This window comes from Euprymna scolopes, chromosome 12 (genome assembly GCF_053919585.1).
Source record: "Euprymna scolopes isolate OS-2025 chromosome 12, ASM5391958v1, whole genome shotgun sequence".
Lineage (NCBI taxonomy): Eukaryota > Metazoa > Mollusca > Cephalopoda > Sepiida > Sepiolidae > Euprymna > Euprymna scolopes.
The window spans coordinates 87,091,042-87,114,603 of record NC_136493.1 but is presented as its reverse complement, the minus strand read 5'-3'; the positions used below and the strand labels follow the sequence as shown (position 1 = coordinate 87,114,603).

General features: G+C 33.4%; 1 long non-coding RNA gene and 1 pseudogene across 1 annotated transcript in view; both read right to left on the bottom strand.

Annotated features, from left to right (window-relative positions):
- The window catches only part of LOC145291399 (uncharacterized), a 63,343-nt gene that overhangs the window by 20,942 nt on the left and 18,839 nt on the right, over positions 1-23,562 (bottom strand). The window lies entirely within an intron of this gene.
- Positions 21,425-21,598, bottom strand: LOC145291794 (U2 spliceosomal RNA; annotated as a pseudogene).

Genomic DNA, 23,562 nt, shown 5'->3' with positions numbered 1-23,562 from the left:
TTAAACCTGAAGTTCTTTTCACCTCTCTTGCTCTCATTTTCGTTTTCTATCTACCTTCCTCTTTTTTCTTTCTATCCTCTCTTTCTCTCTCTCTCCCAGCTAGTATACATCCGTCTATTTACATATATATACACACTAGCCGGGAAACCCGATGTCGGACTGGATTGAGTGATGATCAATGAATGTTTCACCCTTCCATACTTTTATTATCAATAACAGATCTGTAAATATTAAACGCTGTTTAAAAACATGAAACCAAATTAAATTTATGAAATTAAATTAAATTACTACAAAAATAAAATTTATAAAAAAAAGTCTTTTAAAATACAGAATTTCATATAAAAATTTGTTTCCTTAAAGTTGATCAAATGGTTTTCTGTGAATGTAATTGTTTAAAACTACTTTTGATATAAATTTATGCAACAGAAAAATAACATAATCTAAAAATAACTTACACTTTTGGTGGTATATAAGAGTTCTTGCTGTGAATGTCTCCTTTTTAGAATTTTATGAACAGTTTCTTTCCAAGAACCTCCCGTCTGAAGAACACATTACCATGGGATTGATTCCCTGCAAGCTACAATATCGTGCCTCATCAAATCCAATGTCAACAAATACTTGTCATAAAGCATTCTCACCAGTAATCAAATGGTGCCCTGAAGATTCGTTCACAGAAGATTCGTCTTTTTTTTTTTTCGCTAGGTAGAAAAATTGGGCCATTATTGAATAAATATCGATTGAAAACACGTTTTATGATCGTTATTGAAGGAGATATTGTTCTTAAAAGAGATTACACCTCACCCTAATATTTATATATATATATATATATATATATATAAAAATATTTTTAATTATTTACTGTTGTTTTAAAATGGATAAAATCGATTTTTCTAGGTGTTCGTTTTTTGCCTAGCTGGATATGTTTTTAGTGTTTTAACTTATTTTAAAGCGTTTATTCAACTAAAAAAAAAACAAGTAGTATCGTGTGTTATGTGAAAACAAGAAATAAACGTCCGACATATGAAGATCACATCTTGGAATTCTCAATAAATACGTTTAGTTTCACATATTTTTTTACCATTTTTTTATTTAAAAAATTTTTTTTTTTTTGTAGATTTTAATAATAGGAAATTGTATCCATTATAAAATGCATTTTGATTTCCATAGTTCGAATTAAGTTATTTATAAATCATAGCTCAGTAAAACATTGCACCTTGTTTAGTCATAAAATATGAATTTGTTTGCAAAATAAAAAGCTACTTGGTCAATGTATATAATTTTTGGTTCTTCTTCGTTATTGTAGTGCAATCCATCAGCCGAAAATATGAGTTTTCATTAAAAAAAACAAAGAAAACAATGATAGCTATTTACTTTTTTGTCAATTTCAACTAAAAGCAATGTTATCTACTTAATTATCATATCACAATTAGTTAAATATTACTGCGTTATTACAAAAATTACATTTTTATGATTCACAAAAAATAGGCTAGCCATACTGTTTAAATAGTGAATATACAAGAGAAGTAACTCTGGTCGCCAAAGTATAAAACATATCTAAAGCCAAATTTTTCAGGTAAAAGTGCCAAAAAGGCCAAATGGAAAATGTTCTGTATAAATGCTATACAAAATAAAAATGGCTATATTAAAGATATAGACTCCTAAATATTTGTGTCATCTATCATATAAATCTCATCTGTCTGTTTAAATGTATGTATGTTTGTATGTCTGCCTAAAACTTTCGACAGAGGCAACAGATTTTCATGAGATCAGTATCATTTTAGAGCTCGACAAATATCGAAAAATTGGCTAAAAACATTAATTCCTTCACTCCCAACTGGGCACTTTTCTACAGAGAGGGGTCGTTATTTTCGCCAATATTTTCAAAAGTCATCCCCTCTTTTCGATTGACTAGCCTTAATTTAAACCTTTGCCACTTCTGGTTTGGTGATAGATGCAACAGCAAAGATGTCATTTTTTTTTTCATGTTCTTTCCCTCCTTCGCGGTACAGGTTTGAGCCTGCCTGCCTGCCTGCCTACTACAATTTTTTTTTGCTCAACACACATCTCCAAACACCCGGGAAACGCCGGGCATCCAGGCTAGTTTCCTATGAAATTGAAATCATATACTTTTCATGTTTTTAGAAGAAATTAAATTTATTTTAGATAAAAAACCAAAAAAAATTGCGCTAAGGAATATTAATAAGACATTCTAACGTTTTCATATTTTTTAAAGCAATTACGTTTACTTAATTCCTCCCAATATAACATTCTTTTTTTATTTTTTTAAAGTTTTTCACCGATTATGTGTTGGAGAAAAAAACAACAATTATTTCAGAATTTAGAACGGGGATTATTTCTTTATATATATAAAACCAAATTTTAAAAAAGGTAAAATACAATTTTTCAAGGCACAACTGCTTCAAAATAGGTTGAATTCGCAAAATTTGGCTTTAAAAGAGCCAATCTGTCAACTCTGAAGTAACTCATAATTTGGAAATCTATTTTCATTAATAATTAATTTTCTACTTCATTGTTTTTCGTAATTTTTGGATATGTTACAAATTCTGACATGATGATCAAGTAAATACCATTGGTTTTAATTGAAATTCAACATTTTGATTTTTGGATTTCGCTACAATAATGGAGAAAAACCAAAAATATCTTTGGCCAATTTAGCAAAACATAATTTTCACTAATTGTCTTCAAAAACTATTTTCATTAATAATTTTTTTTTAACCTTGTTTTTCGTAATTTTTTAGATATGTTCATTACCGTGACATGATAATTAAGTAGATACCATTGGTTTTTACTTGAAATTCAAAATTTCAATTTTTGAATCTTGCTATTATAACAAAAAAGAACCTATTTCTTTGACAAAAATCGCAAGAAATCGAAACTGGAGTGAAAAAAAAAAACAAAAACAAAAAAAAAACAGAACCCCCCCCCAGTTATATCCCCTTAGCTAATAGGCTCAGACTTATAAAAACAACTTACAACAATAACGATAATGATAAGATCATTTTAATCAGGTGCACTAGAACTCATGTACGTATACGTAGATATTTATAGGGGGGTGGATGAAGGTCAGATGTTGTTTCGAACCAGTTAGACTACAAATGAACTATTCTCTCTGAGGATGATTTCTGATTGTGTCTGTAAAAAAAAGTGTTGATTATATTTATATCAATGCTGTACAGAGAAAATTGATGCTTTTTATTTAGAATTCATCTTAATAAAAAGAAAATACAGACAAATCTTTATCGTGTGCATACCTGTCACAGGACAAAGATATCATATTCCAAAAATTATGTAAATTGATCAAATTTTATGAGCAAGCGAGACATAAGCTGGTAGTTACCATATTGTTTTAGAATGTGTTAAAATTCAAGAGCGACAACTGAAATTTTGTATTTAAAGTAATTATAGCTTTTTGATTGCTAAAAATCGTAAATTTTGATTTTCTTAGTTAAAATAAAGAAAAAAAACTTGATCAATTTTTGGAATATGTCATCTTTGTTTCTTGACAAGTACGTACATCATAGAGATTTTTTCTGCAGTTTTGCTTTTGTTTCAGTTGAATTCTAAATAAGAACTGAACGTACATCTATACTAATGAATAGAATAAAATTACAAAGTAAATATCCTTAGGTTTAACTACTTTACTAAAGAGAAAAATGAGGAGTTAGGATTAATTAAGATCTTCAAGATAATTTTTACGAAGAGCAATAATTTATGCAAAATGCCAAAATTTATATTAAAACATTTAAATATTAAAAAAGTCATAAAAAAATGGTAAATCTATGAATTTTGATAACAAGAATTTGTTTACATTAGATTTGAAGACAACTATGTTGAAAAATGAAGAATCTCATGAGAAGATTGAGGGAAGCAGTGTCGCGACAAGACAGGAAACCCTTGCAAAGAAGTTCTGTCCCTCAATTGGTTGGTTGAAGAAGAAAGGATATTGAAAATGGGAAGACGGGAAAGAGAGAGAAGTTATGTTACACTTTTTCCTTGGGCAATGCTGGGTAGCCTTGCTTGTATATACCTGTGATGGTTTTAAGAATATAATATTGAAGTAATTTTACATAAAACTCAGTGTCTGTAACAAAAATTGTTGCAATTTTCAAAAATGTCATCCGTGAAATGGTTAATAAAATTCACAATCAAAGGCATAAACTTCAATTTCTATTTAGTGAACATGTTATAACAATATTAATTTATTATAACAATTAATACTAATTAATACTAATTAATATCAATTAACAATATAAATTTGTTATAATAATAAAATCTTTATATTTTACACGGTCATTTTGTCTACTATAAACTATTATATAAAAGACAAATGTTTGTTTGCATCTCCACCAGATAAAACTAGAAAAATACACAACAAACACCCACAAAGTTGGTATATTTTTTTCATCGGCCTAACCTCAGATGTATAATATCTACAGTTAAAAAAATTATTTGGAAGTCAAATAGCCATTTATATCATTTAATGATATCATTTAATGATATAACTTATAGACATCTTTAAATGTTATCATGTAAAGAGAAGTAATTCTTTTTTTGTTTTTGCAGAGTTATTTCCCTTACATTGACTCTCGAGTTATCTGTGTGTGTGTCCGTCCAGAGAGAGGAATGAGCTGGGCAAAGAGGAAAGAAGGAGGGGGGAAAACAGGGGAGGGAAAAAGAGAAAGTTATAGAAGTTATGTTACACTTTTGCTTGGCCATGAAATTGGTTAACAAAATTCACATTCAAATGCATAAACATCAATTTCTATTTAGTGAACATATCATAACAATAAAACCTCCCATATTTCACATGGTCATTTTTTTGTCTACTAATGAAAACCGTTTGTAGTGGTATCTTGATTTTAAAAAGTTTTACTATTTTTTTTTCTTTTATAAATATCCTTTATTATTTTTTTGATAATGAATAATCACCTGTCAAGGTTGAAAGCCACTAGAGGATATGAGTTAAGGAGATTGAGGCTATTGTGATAGAATTGAAAATGATTAATGGAATGAACTAAGTTTTATCACTTGTGAGGACGGCTTATGACAAGTATTTGTTGACATTGGACTTGAAGACGACTATGGTGTAATAGACAAGGAAACAGTCCATGGCAATGTGTTTCACAATGGGAAACTCTTGCTAAGAATAAGCAGACAGAATCTTGTCAATGTTTTCAGAGATTCTCTGAATGACAGCAACTCCATCATAGGAATGATGAAGAGCAAATATTTACATTGGTGCATTGAACAAGGAATCCATGGAAACATAAAGGTCAACTCATGATCTTGTCTCTAATTGCACACACAGCAAGGTGATCAATGAAAGTTTTGATTGAGTTAAGAGGACTTGATCCCCTTATGAGTCGTAACTTTGTCTGATCTATGCACTCCTAATCTCTACTAACGCGATTATTATAATGACCTACGCAAACTAGAAATATTCGACATCTCTATTGAGATTGAAAAAAATTGTGACAATTGAAAATGATTACTAGAATGACTAAGTTTGATCATTTGTGGGGACAGTTTATGACAAGTATTTGTTTACATTGGACTTGAAGATTGCCACGGGATTACATCATGGCTATTTGTTGCACACATTAGATGGAAAAGGTGACGGAACTGGCCAAGCTCCAACCTCTGTTCCATCACTGCAATGTCGCATCCCTGTGCCTTTTTTATAAGTACTTTATTAGAATGTGCTCTGCTGAACTCCTAGCACTCCTCTTGACATATATACCCCCCGACTAACCTAACGAGTAGCAAAATCCCACCTTTTCACTGTTGTGATCCCTAGATGCTGGAAAATCTTCTACTCTAATAGTTTTTTTTTCTTTCAAACTGCTGGACTTTAAAATCCCCTCTCTGTTTCCTGCTTCCCTGGCCGTACTAACCTGCAAAAGTTTAAAAGTACTGTGAACAGACATCTTGCTGCTCAACCCCTCACAGTCCTCTGTTAGATATACTCTCAAATAGTAGCCCCTTATGTTCCATGTAGCAATATGCCTTGTTTTGGGTGAAAAAGAGTTAAAAAATTTAAAAAAAAAATCAAATTGTCAAGAATTAATTCTGCAGCTCATGTATGCCTGTTGACCTTCTGTTATGAAAAGAGCACATTTTTTTTTTGTGCCAAACCGTGATTTTATTCTGATTCTCCTGTCAAGAAGTCTGACAATTCATGCAACAAAAACATGTTTGCTTTTACAGTTTTTTTTTTTAGATGTTGTAGAAATGTCAGCTTTGTTTCATTAACTGATTAAGATTTAGCTTAGTTTGACCTAAACACGCAACCCTCTTTCTCTTTCAATACGATAAGACGTTAATCTTGCATCAAATAATTGTCGTATTAACAGTATTCCTTTTTTCTCCGCTAATTTCAGCTAATAAGAATCTTCAGTGAAATGTAGTCCAAAATGACATTAACATGCACTTTATAAGTGAGGAAATATCTATCTATAGTTTTCGAAATGTTTTGGGTACTTATGTATTATTAAATTTTTTTTAAAAATATGATAGCGTAGAAGATATGCTATAAGTATTTTTTACAAAAAAAAAAACAAACATCGTTGTTATCGATCCACTATTTTCTGGTTTTAAAATGGTGGAAACAAGGGAAATAAGTCAATTTGTCATACGGAAATGACTGCAATAGACTAAACTGCATTATTTGATATATTTTATTTTTACTTATATTTTTGTATGCAATCATTTTTCATAATTTGACATTTTAAAAAAATAATTTCGATATGACTCATAAATACATACAAATTTATTTTACTTAAAATGCTTTTATTTTTTTATCTTTTAGATATGCAATTATAATGCACAAGCACCTTTTCCAATGTGTGTGTGTGTGTGTGTGTATTTGAAATGTGTATAGTTAGGCAGTATTTTCTCAGTTAATCAAACATTCTTAAAAATAATGAAAATCGTCTGCTTAATTATAACTTTTTTTTTACATTTTCAATTTTTAAAAAATCTTTTTTGTGTTCAAATGACAAAAAATAAATTCATGTGCCATATATATTACGAAATCCTGAAAAAAAAAAAAGATGAAAATTTCAAAAGATAGTTATAAAATGAGTGTGTGAAGTCAATCCAACGCTGAGAGAATGTGCTCACACTGTTCCAGATTTTAAATTCGGTGATACCAGAATTATCATCATTGGATAAAAGTGTATTATGTTAAGCATTATAAAATATTATTACTGGCAATATTATTAATTGTAAGTTCTTGTGTTTCGATGAAGATAGCTTCAAGAATGTTTCATCATTTTTAATTGGTTTCCGAATGTATTATTTAATAAATAATATGTGATGTGTTATTAACTAGAATTTGTCTTAAATCAAAGAGTGCAGTTATGATGTTTTTTAGATGTTGGTAAATTGAACAAGAGTTTACAAGATGCATGGAGAGGCAGTGGAATAGGGTAGTAGTCATGAAACCAATTTAAGAAGGAAATCAGTGAGCAGGAGAGTTTCACAAACTTGCAGTTTTGCGAAAGAAGCTGTTGAAATGAGAAGCTGTATTACAATGAGGTATTAGAATAGTGGAGTGATGGAGATCACAAGACCAACAAGTCAAACGAGCTGGAACAAAGGAAACAGAAAACAGGAAACAGGTCAGACAATTCGGGAGAACACATGTCATGATAGTATTTATATATATATATATCTAAAAAAAAAAAACTGAAACTAGCAACGTCAAAGCTGTGAGGTAATCAAATTACAAATAATATTCCTGCACGTTATAGAGAACACTGAAATAGGATAGAGATTCCAGTGCAGCTGCAGCTGAGATTGGACACATTACACGAGTTTGTAGTGTCATTCAAATCTTGTTGGTAGCTGAATACTTGATGCTTCACCAGAGCTATCAAGGGTATTTTTTTTATTGTGATGCCATCACTAGATGAGGTGCCTACTACGGCTTAAGAGAATCCCATCTACCCTCGAGAGAAGGATAGATCGCGCCAGTTTCTCAACCTAATATTTACTTTACGGTACATACGACGCCTCACCTTCCCAAATGGTCACCCATCTGGTACTGGCCAAGCTCAACGTTGCTTAACTTTGGTGATCTGGTGAGAACTGGTGTGTCAACGTGATTGTGCTATATATATATATATATATATATATATATATATATATAAAGCTGAATGCATGTGTGTGTGTTTGGTCACGAAAAGGCTCCTATATGGTTGACTATTTTAAAAAACTGATTACATATTATGATAGAAGATGAATCGAAACACAGGAATGGTTATGTTTGATCTGGCAGAACAGTGGTTCATTAAAATTTTGGGGTCTGCGTTCGCGCCTGGTCCACAAAGTATGGAAATAAAAAATTTAAAAATTAAAAAAAAAAACGTTTACAAGTGTTTTTGATATAGATGTACATAAGAATACTTTGATAAGTATTTTTTAACTTATATAGGGACGGTATAATAAAATTGTGGGGTCTGTGTTCGCCCCTGGCCTCCATAGAATGGAAATAGGCACAAACTTTAATAAAGACTTTTTATATCTATCTGCGTAAGTATACTTTGATAATTATGTTTCAGTTGGAAGAAATATGGTATAATAAAATTATGGGGGTGTTCGTTCGCACCTGACCTCCACAGAATGGAAATATGTCACAAAGTTTAACAAGGTGTTTTAATATAGATCCACAGAATATTGTGATGTGTTTCAGTGTGAACAGGTATGGTATAATAAATTATGGGGCTTATTTAATTTACTTTTACTTTCATCATATTTTGCTTTGGTTTTGATACCCCCAAATTCGAAGCTATCTCTTTACAACCCTTACATTTCATAACCTATCATACTTTCATAAATCAGAGTCCATTTTCTGTAGGCTGTTTTTGAACCCAGTCAACGACGGGTACTTTTGCTAGTATATATACATATATAGATTCACCAGCCCAAAAATGACAACTGTACTTCACAGATGATCTAATAGTAGAGTTGAAAAGGTAGAGAATAAAGTTTTTATAGCAATAAAGAGAACCAACTTTGCGAGAAGCAGAAAAAGCGATCGATCTAATATATGAACCCCAAGAAAGATTTGATGACAAAAAAAAAAACAAAAAAAGACCCAGAAGTTTCAGGATCGATGTTTTCTTAAGAGCAGAGCTATCCATGAGAATCTCAAGAAGAAAAGAGACACATCTATGATTGAAAGACATGAGTGAAGTATTAACAAGATTAAATGATACAAGCCATTTTGTATCTGAATCTATAACTGAACTCAGATTAACTTCTAGATCAACTGCATGTTTCAACTGATCTGAAGGAGATGGGAGAGTAACAACGTCAGAATAGAGATTCATATGATCAGCATAGATTGCTAATTATCTGAATAAAATTCTGGAAGAAAAGAAACAGTTGGGTGTAGAATTGTTGATTTTAACGTGTGTGTGTGTGTGTGTGTGTGTGTGTGTGCAGAACAGTCTCTACCAAATTACTCTGTCAATTTTTGGTCTACAGATTTAAAACTTGATATATAGGAGATTCGGACCTATGGAACAAATTCAATTTTTTTTTTTTAGCTGGCAAAAATAGCTGCTAAAGAGGAGTCAAAATTGAAAAATTGAAACTTGGCAGACATAAATCAAGTTAAAGTGCTCCTCTACTTATGTGCAACTATACATTTATATGTTTAAGTCGGTTAATTTGATATGCATGTTGTCTAAGTTCAGATGGTAGCAAATGAAGCTGGAGAGCTAAATGTTATGGTTTCGATTCTAGCTGATAGTCATGAAGTCATATTTTTTTAACTTTTTAAATCACTATTGTGTAATAGGTACAATATAATAATCAATAGTTAATTGGTTCTATAATGATAGATACAAGATCTTCATAAATTGAAATTTTACATTTAAGCATATTTTATGACCAGGCAACATGACTGTTAAAAGTCCAGACATGCACACTATTTTTATTTGAAATAAATATTTATTCAAAAATTTTATTTTTGATTCATACAAAACTCTTCATAGGCGGATTTAGACAATTCTTTTTTTTTTTTTTCTTATTTGCCATGATGTTGCTTGGCGCAATTACTATCGTATCATCTAATTCAGTATGCAAGTGGATTTCTATTATTTTTAACATGTGCGCTTACAAGGAAAGTATTATCTCAATCCTTCTGATGAAGGGTTTTTTGTACGAGCCAAAAATTAAAATTATTAAATAAATAAATAAATAAATATTTATTTAAAATAAAACTACGGCACATGTCTGGTCTTTTAATCATCATGGTTTGTATAATATATACATATATATATATATATATATATATATATATTCGTTCCTCGAACCCGCGAAATCTAAATAAAAGCTAAAATTAAATTAGAATATCCTTAAAAAGTGAGACTCATTTAAAATAGTACCCCCAAAATAGGCTAAAAACAAAGTTATAGGAAGATGTTCTTGACTGTAAGGGTTGTACGATACTAAAAACTAAGTATAAATACGAGCTCCATTTGATATGGAGGGAAAAAATAAACGTGTTCACAACGGATTGAAAAACTAGTTGAGAATAGTTGTAAGCGTCTCTGAGGAGTGACTGGATGGAAGATTTACAGTTCTATGGACGAGAGGTAATTGTCCATCCTTTCACGAAACAGCTGTAAGAGCTTAACGCCAAAATAAGTGAATTTCTATTCATGTAGGTTGTAATTTTATTCAATTTACGTATATATATATATATATATATATATATATATATATATATATATATATATATATATATATATATGATAATAAAAGGATAAAAGATCTGACAATATGAATTTAAAATGGAAATGAAGAAACAAAATACTTGATTCATTAGTTTTGAACAGTTCATTTACTTGCAATTCAGATAATAGGCCCTCGGATCAGTGAGAGTAGCTTATATGCATAAAAAGCTGTCGAGAGGTTGGCACTGAAACAGTGCACATTGTCTCCTGGTGACCCAACATTATCTGGAAACCAAATTATAATACTCCACAATTTAAAATATCCTACGAACTAATTTATGAATGAAGTAACTACAAAAAGAAGGTGACAAAACGATCCATATTTCTGTTCGGAATACCCAACACAAACTGCAAGCTGAAAGGATATACTTCATATTTGAAAACGGCTAAAAAACATAATTATATTTAAACATGCAATCTCTTGAATAAAAGCCATGAAACAGACTAATCATAGAGCATTTTGTTTCTTCCTTTCTATTTTACATTCATGAAAAGATTTTTTTGGTGATGAACCATTGGAATTAGAATGAGTGCATTTTTGTTTTTTTTTTAATATCAATGTTATGTTGAATTTTTTTTTTTTAGGTATATTGGTGTGAAATAGCAAGTGTGGATTTAAATTCAATCTCTGGTACTTTATTTCCATAATTTTCATCATATATTCAGTGCGTATTGTATTATAGAGTAAGACAGAACGAATACGCTGAACCATCCTCATGACAGCATATTAGCAAAGCTAGTATCTACTCATGCATCTCGCTGGTCATGTTCTTTATTTTTATAAAATCATTGATTCAGCCTCTCCTCAGGGTTGGAAAAACGATGTGGAGGTTAGCTGAAAAGCTGGTTTACAATAGTGAAACATGATGCTGAGTTGATCCTAGGCATTTGCCTCTATGTGGTTTGTCACATGATTGGCTAACTCTTGTATCAGCTGCTGTGGTGGACTGTCACGCCCAGTCAGCATTCATTTGGAAAAAGGCAAATTCTTTGAATGGAGACAGCCGTACTGCTCCAACATGAATGCCAAAACAATTACAATTATAAGCACTGATACATCTGGCTACAGTGTTTTCTTACAATACCCAGACATTGTTAAATAGTCACCCATATAAGTAATAATCAGGTTCCACGTTGCTAAACCTCAGTAATCTGGCCTTAAAACCAGCATGTCGATGTGGTTTATCCGTAAATTCTCAACAGTGTTAATACGTAAATGACCCCAAAATGGATGCTTTAAGATTTGAACTGAGCACAGCTTATTCCATAGTCTGTGGCACTATTTATTAGCTTCACCCTCTCTTTTTTTCTCCACTTTTTATTTTTTTGAACAAATGAATTGGGTCAAATATTAGACTCAAAGGATAATAACAGATGGTATGTTAATGGTAATCTTTAATTGTCTGTATGGGGGAGGGGTGGAGAGAGAGAGAGGTGGGATTTAATAGATGCGCTCAAAATTAATCTACCTCGCATGTTGGCATTGAATATGAATTGTCCAGCCAAACAGGTAAGTGGCAACTGAAATGTAAACATGAGTGAAGTGTAATCTTTGAATAAATAACAAGCAAAGCATATTACAGTTCTGAATTCTGAGGATTGGTTATTCGTATTATTTGGATTCTTTGGTCTACTGTTCTCATCTTGAGTGTGATTTTTATAACGTTTCTGTCGATGTAATTTCTGACCTTCTTCAGGTGCATCTTGCTGAACTCGAGAATCTTTCTGTTAAACTCGGGGAATCTGCACGAAATTTCGAATGAAACCCTTTATTTAATCCACAAGGGTAGTATACTCTCATTACGTCACCATGCAAATTATTTAGGGTTTCTACCCAGTTATGGTTGCATGAAAGAGAGCATGTTACCTTCAGCAATTAAATTAAAGCTTCCGTTTGAAATTCTAAGTAGATTCTTGAGTTCGACAGAAAGATTCCCGAGTTTGACAGAAAGATTTCCGAGTTCGACAGAAAGATTCTCAAGTTCGACAAAATACATCTGAAGAAAGTCGGAGGTTACATCGACCGAAACATTGTGAAAATAACACTCCAGATGAGAACAGTAGTTCAAAGGATTTAAATAATACATACCATCAATTGAAGCACCTGTTCATGCAGTAATCATCGTCGTCATCAGATTCTGGTTTAACATGTTCTCTTTTAAGTATAAGTTTCTTGTCTTTCAGATCATTCGTGATTACCTTCTCTCAGATTCCGCCCCCTTTTTTGAATAGGAGAAAAATGTATGATCTGGTCAAATACTACCCTTCATACTTTTTGTTCTTGCTCAGCAAAGGAGAAATCTTTTTAGACTGAGACAATATTTATTTTCATTCCAACCCAGAGTTTCCCCTTTTAGGGAGCTGGATTTTTCCCACATTAAAAACCGACTCTGTGTCTGACTTTACTCCTATGTGGGGGCAAGTAAGTTGGAACATTGATCCATCCATGACTGATGGAGTTAACATGTTCAACAAAGTATGCATGGTTTTAAAAATAAAGCTGATATCTTTCATTTTTGATAGACAGCTGCATTCTGATTGGTTGTTTTGTCAGTCGTCCTGTACCAACATTGTACTTTGAAAAGTCCTGAACTTTGATGTTAACACATATCAGAAACTTGCATAAGTGGTCAGCTTTGTCAGTAACCTGGAAACAAGGAAAATCCACTGTGAACAATCACAAATATTGATTGGAACAAAAGTGGGTAATAAGAATAAAGATTTGTATTCTTCAGACTATTGTTCTCATCTTGAGTGCACAACGTTTCGGCTGATGTAACCTTCAACCTTCTTCAGATGTATCTTGTTAAACTTGGAAATCTTCACCTGGGCAATGCCGGACACATACCACTCGTACATTATAAAGATATAAAGCAGACAACGATTTACCAAAGTGAATAGGAAAAGTGTTAATATACTGTAAAAAACAAACAAAAAAACTTTCATTGTGCAGCCTTTCTGAAACTGTCCATTGTTTCTAGCGTCAGAATGAGGCCAACAACTCAAAAACAATCACTGCATTTAAGAGTCTTTATCTTTGACTTTTAGCACTTCACAACTGTTTATTGGATTGTTGTCGCTGCTGAAGGATATGGGCCTCTCCTTTCACAACCACGTTTATCTCATTACTTATAAAGTGTAAATGCGATAGCCTCCATACAAATTGCTTTCCCAAATTTTTACTTGTCATACAAAAAAGATACGAGTAGACAATGAATGTCATTTGGTGTCGCATTATCAAGGATTGTTCGTTTGTATGTTTGTTTAGGTTTGACTGGGCTACATGGTTAAAAAAGATCCATTGGCAATCATCTTAGGAGAGTTGAACCGACTTCCTCCAAAGAATGCTCTGTTCTGTTTCACAAGACATGTGAGGTTGAAGATAACTACCCGACTGGTAAAATCAGTAAACACAAAGACATAGAACTGACGGATGATAAAGAATCAGTGAAATATATAATAATTAACACAAAACCAGAAACAACCGACCATAAGCAATGGTAAATGGACACAGTCAATCTCCATAATCGTGATGACTGGAGAGTTAGCATGTGTATATATATATATATATATATATATATATATATATATATATATATATATATATATATATATAGCAAAAATGGTAATTAGTAAAAACCTGAAGAGAGTGCTCGATACTATTGCAGAGCAAGTACATATATATGTTTTTATTACCGTTCTATCTGCTTAGTTACACATCAGCAGCAGTAAAGTTTCACCCCTTACCAATGTTTCTTAAAAGTTAACTCTCCATTGTACAGTATATCGATACATTATGGCTAACTGGGATAGCTTCCATACATTTATGTCAGATCTACCTCTGCATTCCATGTTTAAAAAGGATGTGTTCTCTATAGTATCAGACTTGACAGAATGGTTAATTATAGGCATAGACCGTTTCATACCCTCGAAAAAGTTCCAGCAAAAACCTAACAGCCAGCCATGGTTCTCTCCAGAATTTGCTGCTGCCATTGCACACAGAAATCACTTTTTCCACTGCTTCCAATGTAATAGATGTATTGAGACTAAAGCTGCTTTAGGACTGCCAGCAACCATTGTAAGAAAGTAATAAAGAACGCAAAAGCATTGTATGCTCAGTCCGTCAAGTCCAAAGTAGCTGAGCAGCGGCTTGGTTCCCACTAGTTTTGGCAAATAGCAAACAGAATCCTGAACAGAAGCATGTGCTCTATCCCAACTATCATCAATGGACCTGAGGTAATCTCGTCAGCTTCAGACTAACCAAACTCTTTGCCAAGAACTTTGCAGCTAATTCTACCCTTTGCGACCAAGGCCACCAACCCCCAATATTTCCTCCTGTATCAGAAAACATGCTATGTGATATACAAATATCTGTACGTGATGTTGTCAAGCTAATCAAAAACCTTGATTCCAGTAAAGCAACCAGCCCTGACGGTAATCCAATTATAGTACTCAAAAAAACTTCAACCAGAACTAGTGCCCATACTTACAAAGCTGTTTAAACATTGTCTAAAGGAGAATTGTTTCCCATCACCTTGGAAAATCTCATCAGTATGCTCTGTATTTAAAAATTCAGGTGATTGCTCATCTCCCTCTCAGTACAGGCCAATAAGTCTCCTGTGTGTCATGAGTAAGTTGCTGGAAGATAGAGAAGTAATCAACCACCTCAGCAAAAATAACCTTCTTAGTGACACACAATATGGTTTCTGTTCTGCTAGATCTACAGCAGATATGCTTACAGTTATATCTCATAGGATTAGTGAATCTCTCGACGGAGCCAACCTTTCTAGAGCAATTGCTCTTGACATAGTGAAGATCTTTGATAAGGTATGGCATAAAGGTTTACTTCACAAGATCTCCAGCTATGATATAGCTGGAAATGTCTTCACAATTATTAAATCATTTCTCTCATAGGTTCATAAGAATAGTAGTTGATGGGCAAAAATCAGAAGCTCGCAGTAATAATGCTGGAGTCCCTCAGGGGTCCATTCTGGGCCCAACTCTCTTCTTTATCTACATTAATGATCTTCCAAATCACATCCTAAGATCATTCATAGACATTTATGCTGATGACACTACTATCTATTGTAACACATCTAAGACCATAGATGACCAAGTTCTCCCGATTCTCTCTCCTCTGATCTTGAGCACATGGTACAATGGGGATAGGTGTGGCTGGTTACTTTTAATGCATCTAAAACCAAGCTTTTATCTTTACATCATCAACGCATTGATCCCCATCTGGCATCAATTGAAATGAATGACTCTCGTCTTGGGGAGGCCTCATGTTTTGAAAAGCTTCTGGACTTGATCTTTACTCATGATCTGAAATGGAACACGTAATCAAATCTGTTGCCATGATCGCTGGAAAAATGGTGGGATCCTTCTATCGATCCAGTAGATATCTCACTGCTGATGCAATTCTCTATTTATATAAGAGCCAGGTACGTCCAAGGATGGATACTGTTGCCGTATCTGAGCAGGAGCTGTTAGAAAGGACTTGTCCTGCCTTGATAGATTTCAAAATAGACTTTGTAGCCTCGTAGAAGATGTCCTTTTCTCTTCCCTGCAACCGCTATCTCACAGAAAAGATGTTGCAAGTTTGTCTCTGCTTTATCATTATTTTCATGGCAAGTGCTCGATTGAGCTTCAATCTATGGTCCCCCCTCGCCAAACTTTCACAAGAAACACAGTGACTAGCTGAAAACACTGTCAATAATCCCCCCCCCTCAACTCTTTATTTGTGCCTAAACCTAAACGTAGATTTCATGAACAAAGCTTCTTTCTTAGAAGTGCACGCCTGTGGAACTGTCTTCCGTTTTCCTGCTTTCCAACTGACTACAATCTGATTGTTTTCAAGTCCAACGTAAACAAGTTCTTGATGAGCCGTTCCACTTAAGTTAACAAATTTACCGAATTTCCATTACTAACGATTACTATATTGTCCAATTGACTACTGTACACTCTTAACCCTTATCCTTGAGCGGTCTCTGGGCCTTGATAAGTGGTGATGCCTATGTAAAAAAAAAAAACTGCTGCTGATGTCGAATTGAAATTCTTTTTCCTTTTTTTTGTGCTTTTTTTAATATCTATTTTTTCCTAATTATAATAATTATTTCCGTAAAGTCTGATAAAATTATCGGATTGTTGATATGATTCAGTAATCAAAACATGCGAAACTAAGCAGATAATATGGTAATCAAAACATATATATATATATATATATATATATATATATATATATATATATATATATATATATATATATGTATGCATAGATCATTGTATAACGATTAGATCACTGTCTGACTGACGTAAATCAACATTTAAAATTAAGATGTTTAAATTCAACGTTATTTCACGCGGTTAATGGTAGCTGAATGGATGAGGTGTTCGCTAATCGAGCCAGAGATGTCTCGTGTTGCGGGGTTCAAATCGTTCGACTGGTGTTAATCATGACACCCTGCACTGAAGATTCCCGAAAGGATGAAACACTAGTGTCTGTAGGTATTTAATTATTATAGTAAAATATATATATATATATATATATATATATATATATATATATATATTCTAGGGAATATCAAATTACTAAGTGATCCCCAGGCGCACGTATATCCTTGTCAAGGGAGATCACGTTGTTAAGTTTTAACAGTTTTTGCAAGAGGTGTCAATGTCTTCCTACATACATCGCCTGATATTCTGAAATGATCACCCATCTGGTACTGACTAGGCTCAGTGTTGCTTAAGTTCAGTGATCTAACAAGAACCGGTGTGTCCACATGATTATGCTGCATCTATCTGATTAAAAAGTACATCTTGACGGTACTTCAAGGTAAATTCTCAAAGATGTTCTGGTTTCATTGCGTCAAACTCATCAGTAACCGAAGTTTGCTTTGAATGAAATAAAACCTCCTCCTTTGATAGCAATGATGCGAGTAAATGACATGTTACAACATGTGACGTCATTTTACATCTTACATCATGCTTTTTTTTTTTTACTCTTGTTTACTTCAAATAAGGTATATTTCTACTTGGACATAAGGGGCTACTATCTGAGATCATGTATACAAAGCACTATGTAGGGAGTTGAGCAGCAAGATATCTGTTCACTTCTGCAGGTTAGTACTGCCAAGGAAGCAAGAAGCAGGGAAGGAATTCCAAAGTTGGGTAGTCTGCGAGAAGAAACTATTACACTAGAAGAATTTCCGGCATTTAGGGACTTCAACAGAGAAGGGGTAGGATTTTGCTACTTGCCGGATTAGCCGGTAGTATGTACGTCGAGGGGACACAAGTGATTTGAGTTCATTAAAGCACATTCCATTCAAGTAAAATATGCACAGGGATGCAACAGTGTGGCGATGGGACGGAGTTTGGCTGATAGTGCAGGACTTATTAGCTTTAAGACTCTTTTTTGAATCCTACATAAGAGTGGGAGACTAGTGATAGAAACATCATCCGAGATGCATGGGTTAATAGTTGGATTGTGTAAAGATATAGGATAATTTCGTGATTCATGCCAGTATTTATTTTATAATGAATGTCAAGGTAGATTGTTAATTGTCTGTTCTACATGATTTACTTTCAATTCCATGAAATCAGTTTAGAGGATGTGTATAAGTCCCTTGCAAAATGATTTTTTTAAAAAAGCGGAATAAATGATGTGGCAGAAGTGTTAAGGATTCATTGCAGGCAGCTTGTTTGATGCAAACACCACATCATACGAATACTCTAATACTATTGGGAAAGGTATGAACCCAGATCTCTCCAACAATCTGTTGTAACTGATTAATTGACCATGTTACTATTTTACCCATAGCTCTAAAAGTCGAGATTACACATCTGAGAAATGTTTCTATTACATACACACACATGCACACACGTGCGCACACACATATAAATAAAGTTATGAAAATATATGGCAATTACGCTACACAGTATCTTCTGTGTTCTATCTCTGTAAGGAATCATCCGGTTGAAATGCATGGAATTCATGTTACCTGATGTTTTTATATATCTATGTTTAGCTAGTTAACCAATCAGATTATTTTTTATTTGGATTTAGTGGATTAAAGTTTTTATTAGCCAATGGCCGGACTTCACTCATGCAAATGTTCGGCTGACTTCTACTTGCTATTCTTCTTTGTAAAAAGAAAAAGAAAAAGTCTTCTAGGTGTAGTGAGTAGCAATGGTAGTAGATCTGAGCCTGGGAGTGAAAACTCCTCCGACTTCCTTCATGTATGATTATTTAATAAATTTTGAGCAGGATTAAATATAAAAATCGAATAGACAACAGTAATTTTTATAGAGTGGATTATCACTAATATAACAATATGCATTGTGTTCCTGCTTCAATATAGATACATATAAATAGCTTTTCTTTTGTGTGATACACTAAGGGGAGTAATTCAGTATATAGTCAAGTGAATGAAAAAAAATCATCAGCGTTTGACTGAAGTGTTAGTATCGTGTGTAACTTAAAAAGACAAAAACTTTTTCAAGTGAATTTTTTGAAGAAAAGAAAGTTTAATTTTCTTTCATAATGTTAACAAATGACGTTTTTGTGTAAATGGAGTCACTCCTATAACTACAAACTACCTTTCAGGCCATATGCAATAATACATGTAACTTGTTTCGTGTATGTCTACTGGCCTGTCATAAAAATAAAGATGGCACATTGGTATGTGTGTGCACACACGCAGATAACTCGTGCTGTGTGCGTAGGCGTAGGTCGAATGTTATCAGCAGAGAATGTACATAAAAAGTGTTGAGATGTTTATTAAAACAAATTAGACAAAACATGATCTAATCTGAAAAAACAAAAAAAAAATCCCAAAAAACAAAAAAGCAAAAACAGATCATGTTCTTTGAAAGTTTCAAGTTTACCACCCAAGAAGATTACAGTTAGTAAATAGAATCTGTGTTCATTTTTTTTTTCTAGCTCTGCTCAAATATTGCTATAAGTCTGTCTGTTGGTATTTCATTACTGGGCAGAGTGTTTGCTAGTATCACCTAGTATTCCAAAGCAGTCACCCATCTAAATATTAACCAGGTTTAATGTTGCTTAACTTACACTGGCTTGTAACATCTTCGTGACAGTAGCAAAAGTGTCACTAGTGTTGGCACCTATTAGGCTGGTACATGTGGATGAAGTGTCTATAGATGCAACCATGTATTCCAATACAATCACCCATCTAAGTACTAACCAGACTTAACGTTGCTTTACTCACACTGGCCATCCCAGTTGACAGAGTGTCACAAGTACCTATTTATTCACTTGCTTAACTTTGTCTGGCTTAAACTACTTCTGTGATAGAATGATTATATCACCAGTTTTGCTTCTAACTATGTTGATACCTACTTATACTTCTAGTTGGTAATTTTTACATTAACTGGTATTGCCAAGCAGTCACCCATCGAATTACTAACGGAGCATAACATTGCTTAACTTACACTGACGGGTATAATCACCATGAAAGTAGCCAGAGTGTCAAAAGTACTTATTTATACCTTTGAATGAAGTATTTGTAGATGCCACCGGGTATTCTAGTGCAGTCACCCATTTAAGTTTTGATCAAGTTTTAAGTTGCTTATTTTTGGTTGGATTAAACCATTTGGTTAATCAAAATAACAGGCAACTCGAAATTTGCAGCAAATGGTGTCAGATAAAAAGTTATTCTCTTTTTCTAAATAATAAAAAAAATCATTAACAATTTCATATCTTTTATAATACTAAAAACAAATCCCCAAAAAGAGTGAAACATTGAGATTTTATTTATTGTTTTATGCAAAAAATAAATAAATGCAATGCGAATATTTTTTGCTTCCGATTTTGAGTCGCCTGTTCTTTTGATTCACTAACCATCTCTGTAACAGGATGTTTATCTGTCACTAGTTTTGTAATAGAGTCGCTGATGCTGGCAGCAATAGCAGCAGTGTATAACATATGCAAATAACTAAGATTGCTGTGCAATGTGACGTCATAGCAGAGACAATAAAAAGACACACGTAGTAAGGACTGAAAAAGAAGAGTATTGGGTGTTCGGAGGAGTGGTGTTCGAGACGAGATGATAGAAGCACGTGTTTGAGATGCGTAGAGAGTAGAGACAAAAAGTCACACACGGCCGGAGAAGGAGAAATGAACTGTTTAAATATTTAGAAAAAATACATTGTTGGAAATATCAGATATAAAGTCTTTTGTTAAGAAAAAAAGTAAGGCAAGTTTTTTCCTTTCTCCTGTTTCCTTGCGACAGAGTCTACAACGTGTTGGGTTTGTTAAAATTTAACAACACAATTAAAAACAGGTGTACAATGTTACAGTTTTGCATCTCACTAAACTGGTACTTGTCAATTCTGCTTTTGATACGTCTTTGCTTGCAACACACAGAAGTAAAGGCAACAAGAGGGCAATTGGTCCTCAGAGCAACTCCACCTGAATTTTCAACAAAGTGCTGTTAGCCCGCTTGTGGCCTTAATACCACCGGACACCAGCCTTGTCTACCATAGGTGATCCTGCTAGGAACCAGACGGTACTGATCTGACACTATCACGTTGCCACCACCCTTAACAGTGTGAGGAAGGGTTGGACTTCTATCACTACTATGGCGAGTTCCTATTTTTTTTTCTCCCCATGAGGGCACTGTTAGACACAAAGTGTTTTTTTTTAATGTGGTGAAATTCCACCTATCTAAGAAGGGGCACCCTGGATTCGAACAAAAATAAAAATTCCCTAGTCTAAGTCTTCCTCGCTAACTGAGGACAGAATAAACTAAGTGTAGCATTAGAACAGATACCACACTTTGTTCTTAGCCAAAAGGCCAAGAAAATATTATGGCGAGTTATTGTATGTTTTTATATTTTCGTTTTACATATTATATTTATTTAATCAAAATTGTTTCATTTTAAAAGTAATATCCCGTAGATTATGTTTGATTTTTATTGATTTTATTTTTTTAAAATTTCTTTAAGTAAATCCATTTTTCATTGAATTTGGTTATTCCATAAACGATTTAAAAATAATTTACTATGAAATATAGTCAATCGCATGGAGCGTATATTTACTAGTATGAATGAAGATGTACGCAGACAAACTTAGGTATACGATGCTCTGATTTGTTTTGTAGTTGTTTTATTTGCTGGTGATATTTTCTTATCATGAATCTAAGAAACTAGGGCAGCGAGTAGACTTGATTCTTTATCAGACAAGAAAAGCGATGACCCCCTTTTACATATTACACATCTGCTTTTTATTCAACCTTCTGAGATTTCGTTTTGAAAAAAAAAAAAACAACATAAAAAACAAACAAAAAACAAAAACAGCAACAATATCCTCTAAGCTTTCACCTCTAGACTTACAATATTAGCAAGGTTTTATCGTAATACAATTAAACACGAAATGCAGTTAAGTGTCTACCTTTCTAAAATTATTAATCAGCCTCTTGTGATCTCACGGCCAAATTATTTTGAGCCAACAGTCTTCGCTGACTAAAGAAGTTAAATAACGTTAACTACTGCTAAAATTTAGACTAGGATGTTCACACTAGTCGATGATATGTCTCTGACAATCAGTCTGATAATATACATCATTTTTCAGCTCATGGCTTTGTTTCTTTCGGACTGAGAAATAGTTTCATGCAGTCCTAGGAGCTCCACCCTCTTAGGCTTAACCTATCTTTGAGCAGGGATTAGTTTACTGATAGTCACCTGGGTTACCACTACCAGGAAATGCCGACAGAGCTGCTCAGGTATGTTTCACATGCCAGAGTGCACTTCCTCTTGTGTGTTACTTTTTCAATATTCACCTGACCTTGTGTCTTACTTGTCGAGAAAGTAAATCGGCTTAGATGTGTGACTGTTTGGGAAAAGCAGGGAGACACAAATACAAAGGAGTTATTCGTGACCCATTGAGTCTCAGCCACTACCCAAATTAGGCTTTGATTTTATTCAAAAATCAATCAACTGTGGCATTTAATGAGTACCTCATGCAAGGGTAGTTGTGCGTGTAATTATAAGGTAAGGTTTGTGCAATCTTCAACCACACCTCTTCTGAATTGTCACTGCTTGAGTCCAATAGCAAGAAGAAGTGCAGGACGACTGGAAACACTATCGAGATAAATGGGAAGCACATACAGCATTTAGAATTCCCAAACGGCCACTCATTTTTGTACCGACCAGGTTCAACGTTGCTTACACGCATTGATACACCAGTTCCCGTTAGATCATCGAAGTTCGGCAACGTTGAATCCGGTCAGTGCTAAACTGGATGACTATTTGGGAATGGCAGGTGCTGTATGTGCTATCCACTTAATAATAATAATAATAATAGTAGTAGTAGTAGTAGTATTAATATCCCTTATCATTCTTAAATTGAAGAATATCCGTTCCAAAATGAAAATTTCAAAAGAACAGTTATGCGCCCGTTATGTACCAACTTAAGAAAAAGGAAAACGAAAAGTAAGCAAATAAAAATTTATATTAAAACCAGGTAAAAAAGAGTAGAAATTAGAAAGGAGTAAAAATATAGGGAGAAAATAAAATACAACTAAAAAAGAACGTTGAAAAATGAACACAAAAGTTCGAAATTGCTTTGCATCAACACTGATAAAGGGGTTATTCAAATTCGAAATGTTAGCATTTGTAGCCGAGGTAGCGCCCGCCATTTTTTTTTTAACAAATTATGGATACTATGTCGGGCAGCCTTGATTCCGCAATAGTATACCTGGATTATATTATCATGTGAGACTACAGAACAACATCGAGAACATGTCTACAAGGTATTCTCTCTATTACAGGA